Source organism: Calypte anna, chromosome 5 (assembly GCF_003957555.1).
Source record: "Calypte anna isolate BGI_N300 chromosome 5, bCalAnn1_v1.p, whole genome shotgun sequence".
Lineage (NCBI taxonomy): Eukaryota > Metazoa > Chordata > Aves > Apodiformes > Trochilidae > Calypte > Calypte anna.
The window spans coordinates 2547785-2559066 of record NC_044250.1 but is presented as its reverse complement, the minus strand read 5'-3'; positions in this window follow the sequence as shown (position 1 = coordinate 2559066).

The window sequence follows — 11282 nt, the reverse complement described above, 5'->3', positions numbered from 1 at the left end:
AAAAGCTTCAGAGTTCAGAGCTGCAAGTCCTAAAATCCAGTGAGGGAGCGAGAGCCATTGCTTTAGCTGCTAACTTTAGAATGTGACTTGAGAAGGAAACGTGCATGTCCAGGTCAGCTTCTGCACCAGAGGGGGTGGAGGGAGGGGGTGTTGGAGCTTTATGCTGCTAAAGGCAGGTTGGAGGGGGCTGGTGTGGGTGGTGGGTGGGAGCCAACAGCCCTGGAGCCCTCCCTGGGCCTGACCCTGTGGTAAGATGAGGGCTGGAGGAGGGAGCAGGAGCAGGAAGGAGAGTGCAGCAGGTAGGACAGGTATTTTCCCCTTTTGATGGGGAAGTTACCCCAGGTGTGTGTCAGAATAAGTTGGGGAGGAACTGAGTTATTGGATGGACAAACTGGGTGACACTGTCAGCAGTCCTGTGGGTATTAAGCCCAGGGAGTTTATTCATGGATTGCCTCCTGTTGCTACTGTGAGGTCAGCTGGAGTCAAGTCTTGAAGAGGATTTTTATCCATCAGCAGTTGTTACTCAAGTTATCCCAAACACTTACTGCTGGGAAAAAAGAAACAAACCCCCCCAAACCACCTGCATTTACCACCAGCAGGGGCTGGCTCAGCCCTCCTTGTGAGTGACTGCTGCCAGCCCTGAGCAATTTCATTTCTGTGGATGGATGTCTTCCTGATGCACTTTCTGACTTCAGGGGAGCTTTTACTTTCCTGGCACCTTGGATTCTTCCTGTTGGTTCTTAATGCAACCCCCACTGTTACTCCCCAGTGTGCTGGGGCTTCAGCTGAGACAGCAGCAGTGGCACTGATTTTACTGTCTGTGTGATTATTTTACACTTCCAAGTGTCATTCTTCTAAACTAATTATCATTAAGCACATAATAAGTATGCTCAGGAAGGTATTTTTATATGTAAATATTTATGGTAGTTTAAAACATTTCATTTGCCTGTTTCTGTACTAATCAGTAGTGACAATAACAAGAGAAGGACATTGTTGGGTAAGTTATGTGGAGGTTGATGGAGCAGAAACTTCAGCTACCTGAAATCCCCCTGGCTTGGATCCCCTGCTGCAGGGCACGAGGGGCTGCTTAGACAGAGTGGCTGGAAAGGTTCACGTCATACAAACTGACCCCATTTCCCTCCATTCATCCCCCTTTGTGCCTGAGGATCTTCTCATATTAATTGCAGGTAGCTAATTGCCTTCTTTTCACTCACTGCGAATAAACTGTCTGAATTAGATCTGCCTTTCCTGCCAGTTTGGCAGCAACTTTGCTCTTGAGGAGAAAGAGACATCTCTTGGCTAATGCAGTGTTGCCAGCCAGCATCTCTGTTAGGATGCTGGGGCTGCCCTATCCATCAAGCAGGTCATGCCTGAGCACCAGCAGTGATGAAGAGCCCCTCTGCAGTGCTCAGGGTGAACCTCTCAAAGTCAATTCAGGAGCCTGGCAGAGCTTTACCAATGCCTTTCTCAGCTGCATTTTATCAAACCTCTCCTTAAGCTGCTGCTTTATTTTTAGTCTGCACAGATGGCAGGCTTAAGAGGCTGGTGAAGAATGTGCCTGCATCCCATTTATTTTATATAAAGCCTTGATGCTCTGGAGTGTTTTGCTGGGATTTATGTGCAATGGGCCATTACCAACTCTTTAATTTTGCCACAATTTTCAATAGCAAGACTCAATGTAACCTGTTTTTCACTTTTAACTGAGAAAGGAGAGCAGGAGACAGGGGAAATTACGGACTGAAGCACAGGGAAGTTCCTCTGAAGGGCTGGTTTGGCTTGGATAAAATGCCTGCCAGCAAAATCTCACATTGCAGGTGATCTGTGTGTCCTCTGCAGCTTTTTCCTGAACCTGGAAGGTTTCCTGTCACAATAGCTTCAGCTTCAGTCTCATTTTTTAAGTCCCTTTTCTATCAAGCAGAGCAAGTGGTAGTTACCAAGGATATTTATCTGAAGCACCTACTTTTAGATGAGGGCTTTTGCAAATGCAGCCTTAAAACCACCTATGATTTTTCTAAGAAACTTCAGACTTTAATAAGAGCTTTCCAAGTGTAACCCACGGGTGGTTAATACTCAACCAGCAAGTTGATTGCTTGTGGGATGAAGTTCAAGATCTGCTGCTGTCTCCTGTCCTTAGCATTCACCTTGCTGCAGGCTTTCCATCTTATAGTCCAAGATTTAGGCTGCAATACTGAAGCCATCTTCTTGCATGCATGTCCATAGCTCAGTATTGACAGGATGCTGGAGATGTCGTGCTTAATTTTTACTGAATTTGAAGCAACTTCCTCAAATTCTTCTCACGTTGAGCACATCACTTCCACCCTGCTTTACAGCTGCTGCTATCAAGTGAATTGGCAAAAGGGAAAGTGATACATTAGTCCATGGAAAGAGGAAAAGAAAAAAAAAATCAATCTTGACAGCACAACGCTAAGTGTACAAAGTGCTGCCTTGGAGAGCTTCCAGGGAGGGAATTTGAATTGATCAAATAGCTTTACTTGACACATTTCCCCCAGAATCTGGGAAGAGTGGACAGAAAAGAGGAGATGGATCTTCCAGTGCCTGGCAAGTGGCTTGAGTGTGGGAAAGGACACTTAAAAAGAGATGCAGGGCAGTCTAGTACAGCTTGCCACAAGCCCAGCTCTTAATGGGCATTGCCTGAAGGCTGCATGAGTAGAGCAAAATTAATTTAGCAATTCCTGGTATTGAAGTAACTAAAAAAAAAAAAATAAATCTAGCTGCTTCTGTTATCCAAACCCTCTGAACGGGAGAAGCAGGGACTGGGAGCTGCTGGTTACCTCTGGGTTTTGTGCTGTTTGCATGGCAGCCATCTGAACACCTGCCTGAAAGGAAAGAGCTGGCACCTCAGAGTTAAAAATCCCAGTTTGTTAGCTTCCAGGTGAGCCATGGTGCCAGTGTGTTCCATAATGGCTCCAAAAAGCAGAAAATGATGCACTTAGGCACCTTCACCTCATCCTTGCAAGTTGCAGCACAAAGAGAAGAGCTGAAGAGTGACTTTTGGTGTCCTTGTCCTTCTCCAACATGTCCCTTCTGCTTGGCTTCAAACCTGGGGGATGGCTACACCTGTTTTGGCAGACAATAAACTTCTAGCAGAATTTCCATCATAAAAAAAAAAGGAACAACCCAAGATGGTCCTTAAAGAGCTGGGCTCATACAGCTTCCTTGGGCAATGGTTTTGGTACTGAATTCCGGATTTTGGGTTCTAGCTGAGGCACTGCAGTGTACTGCAAAAATACAAGAGGTCAGAGATACTGAAAATTAAAAGCTGAACAAGGTGAATGAATTACCTGCTTAGCAAGCACCACTGCAAGAGAAGGAGTCTCAAGTGAAGAATAAACATCAGGCTAAGAGCAAGGCAGAAGCTGGGACATTGCTGAGAATCTTGTTTAATTGATTTTCTTGTAAAAGGTTTCTAAGGGCTGTGATTACAAAAGCTTCAGAGAAATTATGCAGTTTGCTTTCTGATCCTTTTTGGCAATGAAGCCAGAGGCTGAATAAGTTTACCTTTTGCTTAGACTAGTTGTGAGAATGTCAGATAAAAAGCTTTATGGTTTTTATTAACAGCAGATTTCCTCACTGTTCCGAGCCTAGTAAAGCTGCCATTGCAGAATTACAAGAACTTTTTAACTGGATAAGGAAATATTTTTCTTCAGTAGCATCTGTGCTGAGACACCAGGCTGGGAAGCAGGAGGAGCTTATGCTGGAGGCACCGAGGCAGAAGCAAATCTGATGCCACCATCCACCCTTCACCTGCCTCGTTTCACTGTGCTAAAAACTCACATTCTTTGGTAAATTAATGCTCAAAATGTGAAGCTCACAGGGTGGCACACTCTTAAGAGGAGTCACTGGTAATTTGATAGCCCTAGAGAGTAATGAATGAATGTTTAAGTTTAGTTTGAATTGCTGCATGAATGAGGACAAGTAGCTGGCTGTTGTCATATTGAATGTTTTACTCACAAGTGAGCAGAGTAACTCAGTGTTCAGTTAGTCTGCCACTAAATGTTTTCTGCTAAGAAACCCATGGCTAGGCAGGGTATTTGCATTTCCAGTAAGCCAGGGTGGGGAGGAATGGGAAGGTGCATATGTTTTTTTCCCAGATAGTGTGTGAAAAAGCAAAGAGAGTGTTTAGAAGTTTCAGCTAATGACAGTTAATCAAATACTGCCCAATATTTATGGAATGTTGATGTTATGGGGGAGCCTGGTTACTTTTTCCTTCTCTTTTAAAGGGAAGTTCCTTGGCTCTTGCATTTATTTATGTATTTTTCTTTTTCCTAATGCTTCTCCTCCAGAAGATGGCTGCAAATGCTCTAGCACTGATTCATCATTTGTTCACTGCCTGTTATGCAGTAATTGCATTTCTTGTAGCCATATTTGAGTCAAGGGATGTTAATACAAATAATTCAATTTAAAACTTGTGTTCCTGTGTTGCCTGCCCTGGGTGATCCTGCTGTGGCAAGGGGTTGGTCAAGATGATCTCTAGAGGTCCCCTCCAACCCCTGACATTCTGTGAAAATCTTAAATCTTGTTAGGTTTGGGTTTTGTTGTTGTTGAATCTTGGACAGGAATCACAGTTTGCTGGAACTTAGGAAGAAAGGGAGGTGCTAACTGCTGGATCCAGAGCCAAGGAGCAGCTCTTTCTTTCACAGGGAGGTTCATCCTCTCAGCAAACATTACCGGAGCTCCCCTATTTCCTGGCAGAAAGCCAAAGATAAGGAATTTTATATGCAAGATCAGCTAATGATCCCTTGCCTTCCACACTGAGAGCCAGGAGGAGGGAGCAGTGCTGTCCCCAGGTGCCATCTCTCAGCTCTGTTGGCCATCTTCTCCTTGAGCATGCTGCTCTAGCTCACCCACTTCATTTCCTTCAGCAATGGATGTTCATTTAACCCACGTGGGACCAGGTAATTACATGTTTATTTACATTTGTACTACTTCTGATGTTATTATTAATGCTGCCATTAGTGCAAGGGATATGTTCACTGTGTCAAATTTTGCTTGCACAAATCCCAGCCTAGTAAAGCATCAGCAGCTTTATGCTCAAGTTCAAGACCAACTGTTACTCCAGGGCACACCAGGTGCCATTGCCATTTCTGGTAAAACATAAATCCATGTGTCATCTTACCCTGAATTCATCTATTCATGCCAGCTAGGAGAAAATCCTAATTAACTCAGGTTCTCAGGGCTGGGGCTCCCTTCTGTTTGCACAACAGTGGAAGAAGCCTCCATGCAGTCAGCAAAGCACTGATAAAAATAAAAGGCAATCAAAATCTTTCTTCATTTAGCAATTTAAGAACTCAAATATATTCTGGTACCATTCCAAGTTTATAATAAGGTTTCTCTACTAAATATTGGGTGTTATTGCCATTGTAATCTGGAAACAAATTCCCCAATTTCCTGCTTGAAAAGTTGCATTTCTGCTCAGTTGCCCTTGAATAACCTTTTCCTTCTGTAAACTGTAGATGTTAGATTTGGCCTTTGGCTACAGACAGATCCAAATGCAGAGGTTCTTACACTGAAGTTGTTAAATATCCACATTACAAAGAAAATGTTCTTTATATTGAAGGACATTAAGCATATTAGAAATGGTTGATTAAATCCTGCCCTTTACCAGCCCTACTGTGTAGACATGGTTGTTCTCTGATTTTAATAGCTTGTGTATATGACAGAGCAAATGCTCACCCTTACTGAATTGAGAGCACCAAAACATAGGCTGGAGCATGTGTCCACGTGTACCTTCTGGGCTGGGCAGGAATGAACAAAGAAAAATCATAATTGAATTGGGATTTGAGGAAAATAAGTGGCAGCAGGGTTTTACAGCTCACTCCTAGTCTGGACAGCTCCTTTAGCTGTTTCTCTACACATCATGTACTCTGTGTGTTTGGCATCTACCTCCACACTCTTGTAATCTTATTTCTTCTGCTCCTTGGAGCAGTTCCCCCCATTTCCCCCTCTGAGCAGAGGAGCAGGAGGAGGGGCTGTGTGCTTAGGCTGTAGCCATGGTAAAGCTGACTCAGAGGGCCTGCAGCCAGGTTAACTCAGCTCAGGGGAGTTCTCTGGTCACTCCCAGGCATTACTAAAATTAGCTGCTATGTGGAGTTGCATGGGCTTTGTGTGCCTGGGTTTTCTAGTTCATAAAATAGAATTACTAACTCATTTGCTAGTAACATCATTCCACTGTGTCTTACCACCTAAAATGTAAATACTTTTCCTGAGTATAAAACAGTTTTATTTGTGTCCAGAAGAATTGTGCCCTGAACAATTTTTTTTAAATTCTATTTAAAGCTTTGTTGGGAAGCAAGCATGAAAAATATTGAATGTGAAGTAAAACAGTAAGCAGCCTCCTGGGGGTCCCTTCCCTGGTGAGGGGTTAGTGCAGCCTCAGTTCATCCTGACAGTGTGAGGACACCAGAGTCATGGCCATCTAATAAAATCTGTCAAGGATAATTTAAACTTGTTTCTCTAGTTCAGGTAATACAAAACCTGATGTCTGTAATAAATAAAAGCCAGGAAACCAAAAATTTAGAACAGGATGTTAGATGTGGTGCAGGACAGACAAACACTCCCAGCTGCAGTGTACAGAGGGTGAGTGATGCCATCATCACTGGAATGGTCTTTAGCTATTTTATTTATTTCTTTAAAAAAAGAAACCAACAACTCAGAAAGACAAATGAAACCAGCAGGTGAGGAGCAACTGGTAGGGCACTGACCACCCACCAGAGCAGGGTGAGATGCTGGGTCTCTGAGCTGCATAATCTTGAATCCCTGATGAGCTGCAGCTCCAACACCTACTTCTGTGCTAACAGGAGGATGTGGTGCTGGGCAGGTGGCAGCATTTTCTCTTTCCTCAGCAAACCTTTGCCACTACAGGACCCTTTGCCCCTGGAATTTATTAATGCTGCAGCCCAGTTTTAGGCTTTGCATCTCTTAGATTCTTAACCTTTGTTTCTCTACCCTGGTGCTTCTTCTAGTGCTTCACTATTAATCTGTTATTTTTAATGTTAAATATATAATCAATCACCTCCTGTAGCAGATGTAGTGGTGACAGCTGAGCTTCCTAGCTGCCTGTCCCCCTGTCCCACCCTGCTGACAGTGAATGAGACCCTTGGGAGCTTTTGCCACTTCTGTGCCCAAACAATTTGAAATCCTCTAAACCAAGGGCCTCACCATGCAGTGCAAAGGTCTCAGTCCAGCAAGGAACCATTGGCCTAGAACTTTCCTCCATCTTCCCTTGTAGGAGCCTGCACCTCAGCCCCACTCTTGGCACAGTTAGTTTGTTCTCCCAGGTTCTGATCTGAATTTATTCATCACCAATTGGTAACATGTTCTCCCAGCACCACCGTTCTTTTTAGTTAGCATCCCTCTCCTGGCTGTGCACCCACTCATGTGAGTGGGAAAAGCAGACATCTCATTCCAGCCTTCTATTTGCTTGGTTAAATAGACAGAATCATTTAAAAGCCTGCTGCATGCCCCCACTCACAGCAGCTCTCTAGCAGCTCTTTCCCACACCTATCCCGACTGTACCCATTGCAGCTGAGCTCCTGTGAACACCCTCCAGCCCACTCACATTAATAGGTCCTTGTTGAAAATGCTTTTTTTTTCAGGGTTATGCATTGTGCATTTATCAAGACAAAGTTTTCCTTTCTATCCCCTCTAACAGATCACTCACATGGACTCAGGGTGAGAATTTCTGCTCAGTGCATTTTGTACAATACATTTTCCTTCTCTCCATCACACTGCTCTGTCAGGGCTGTGCTGCCCTCCCAATAAACCAGCCTGGTCACTACCACAGAGTTAAAATACAGAATATGAGGTGGGACATTAGTCACTTTGTCACCAAAGGGGCTGCAGGTGGTATGAGAACAGCCCTGCGAGTACAGAAATGACAGCCTGAAAGGCAAGGTGTGTAACCCACCTGCTTTGAACACACAGAGCATGGGGAGGATTTGGCTTTGAAAGAAAACTTGTTTTCGAAAAACGGCAAAGTATCATCTGGAAGCCACCTACCCTTGTTTCAAGTCTTCTCTGTAATGCAGAAATTTAGCATTATTAGAGATCTCAAATCACCTCAGGAGATGTGCAGCATGTAGTCTGGCACTGGGTCACAGTAAAGACTTACAGGTGAATTAAAGAGACCTGCAGAACATTGCAGACATTAAAACCAACATCCACTGCTTTGTAAAGAAAGGAAATTGCAGAGCTAAAGCAAATGGAGAGTAGGGGATACAGCATGGCTTGAAATAATAAAAAAAATATTCTAATCATAGTTGCACAAAGCTCAAAATTGACAGTGATATTCAGACAGAAGTAATTTTTGTTCTTTTTTCAACAGTGCTTGTGGACCAAGTAAACAACACTTCAAATTCTGTTTCAGCAACATTTCTGTCTGTTCTCCTCTAATGAGAGGTTTGGAGCTCTCACCTTGACTTCACCCCCACAGGTCTTTCAGTGTCTGATACCAGATTTCAGTGAGATCTCAAGATGCACCAATAAGGTCAGAACAAATGAGGAATGAATGACATGGTCACACTGGTTTCTCACTCAGTATTTTCTAGGGGGTGGACAGGTTTGATAAGAAAAGCCATAATCAGGTCTGAAAATTCCTTATGGACAACTGAGTGTCCACTTGGGGAGCTGTGAACTCTTTACATCTCTGAAATGAGGAACCCCTTCCCTCAAGAAGAGGCTTCAGAGCAGGGAGATTGGCTCCTCTCCTCCAAACATCACTTTCAGGTAGTCCAAGTTACAAGAAGTTGCTTTCAGCAGCTTTGCAGTATATAAAGAAGCTCAGAGATTAGAAACAAATGGATAATGGAAAAAAAAAAAAAAAGATTTAAAAAACCCAGTGGCAAATAACCCATTAAAACATACTGAGGTTTCTGTATATTGTATTCTCTTCAGATTTTTCAAAGCAAAATGGTACACTGCAACATTTATTCCAATACATTTGTAAGCACATGCAACATTGGTGTCTTGTTTGTACATTAATTTCTAATGCAGTCCAAGAACCTTTACAGGAAACGCATACAAGAACTCACACACACGTGCACAATTCCTTCTACCATTAGTCCTGAGGAATAAAACTTGAAACCAAACCTCAGTTCTGCAAGTACCTCTGGGAAATCAACCCCCAGCTACTCTGAATTCCTAACCAAAATACCTTGCACTCGTTTTGCAATTGGGATCTGAAATTCTCTGCTGTTTGTCAGGTTGCAAATACCAAAATGGTTCCAAACAGTCCATGATTTACAGCACTGGAGACAAAAGGTGTATTCTCATTAAAAAAAACCATGCTTGATGCAGATGAAGGATCATATGGAGATGCTAACATTCAAAACACAAAATTGATAAAACAACCACATAAACTAGAAAAACACAGTTTTTGAAAGATTTTTCAATCAGAGTATAATTTGTGTCATTATACAGTCAGCCCGGATTTTTTTCTGACTTAAATATTCAGGCCAACTCACAATAATAATAATTTTAAAATTGCTAAAATGACTTCTTGTAGAAAGAAGGGCATTTGTTTAAAAGAGACACGTTTCAAAAGCTGGTATTGCTCTGAGGCTCTGGCCATCAAGTGCCACTAGGTGTCAGCACTACAGAACCGGTTTGTTTCAGTTGTTAAATCAACTCCACTTGGTTTCTTTATTAGTGTTCCTTGTCTGTGAAATACAGTACGTGTCAACTACACCAATAACTAAGCAAGTATTTATGTAGTAAACCCAAAATAACAGTCTTGGTTTATTTCCTCCCCCTCATTTACCTGATTTGAATGGAATACTTCAAATCAGTTTCATAATGCCAAAAAATGTTTCAAAATAACATGTAAATCAGTTATTCTATCCATTTTTCCTGCAGTGCCATGGACTTCTGACTTAAAAACCAAAAACTAAACCAAACAAAACAGCATTACAACCTCTTCTTTTTTTTTTTTTTCTTTTCTTCTTTTCAGATACCAGAATACCTTGAAGATAAAGCTCTTTATGTTAAACACAGCGTAGTTGATCCAGGTTGAAAATTATAAGGCACGTAATTTTCTTTTCATAAAAAATTCCCTCCTATTCTGCAGTTTTGTTACAATTGTGCTGCTTGTGATGGCCCATCATAGCTACTGGTTTTTCATGGTTTTGGACAAAAGGAATGAAAGACCACCAAAAAATAACCCATAAAATTACAGAACACCAAAAAAAAAGAAACATAACACATCAATACAATGTACACTACAACAGCAATGAGCCACTCTTCTTATTTCTTTGACCAACAAAGCACTGACAATTGCAAAGCATTCTTTGTTTTGCACTGTAAATACCTGACTTTATTTAAGATAGACAGATGCTTAGCACTGGATTGCCACAATACCTGAAATAGAAAAAAAAAAAGGCTGTTTTGTTTTGTTTTCTATCATTTTTTTAGCAAAACAAAGCTGCCAAGTCACTGTTGCTGGAAAAAATATGAGAGAAATAATAACTACAAAATGATGAACTTGAACACCCAAGGAGATAAGAATAGCTAAGGAACATATGAAAACAAATGGCAAGAGTTCTAGGCATTTATTCCAATATCTTAGAAAATAAAAATACTCTTAATTGCATCACCATTTAAAGACAGAAAACCAAAATTTTTAAGATTAAACCAAAAGAATATGTGAAATTTTTTTTTTCCATTTTAAGCCTTGTTTATTCACAATACAAATACACCCCACTGGGACTTTATTATTATTTATTTTTTTGAGTCACAGGATGCACCAGGTTTGATAGGGAGCACTGGTTCCTTTCTCCTCTGTAAAGCTGCTCTGCCCTTCACAAACTCCATCCCCCACCCCAAACTTCTCAGTGCCCTCATAAATGGCAGAACAGATCCACAATTGAGAGGCCTGGAGGTGCAGTGGTGCCAAGCTGAGAGCATCCATTCCCACACACACCCAGCCAAGAGAAAAATATATTCCATGGTTATTTAATATCCACCTTAAGGCAAACAGATCCACCTCAGGCTGAAAAACCTTTACTTTTCAAATTTCAAACATGAACCAGAAAAATCAGTAAATGAGCTAAAGTTGGGCATAAAGAATGCTTTAACCAAAAAGAAGAAATAAACCAAAAAGTGTTTTACCCAACAATTAATTATTTTGCCATGATTCTATCTACATTTTCTTAAAGCACTTTATGCTTTAATAACATCAGATTGCACGTTTTTTGGCAACTTCATTTTTTTTTTTTAATAAAAGTTCAGACAGTGTCCTCTGTTTGCAATCAGAACCACAACCTTAG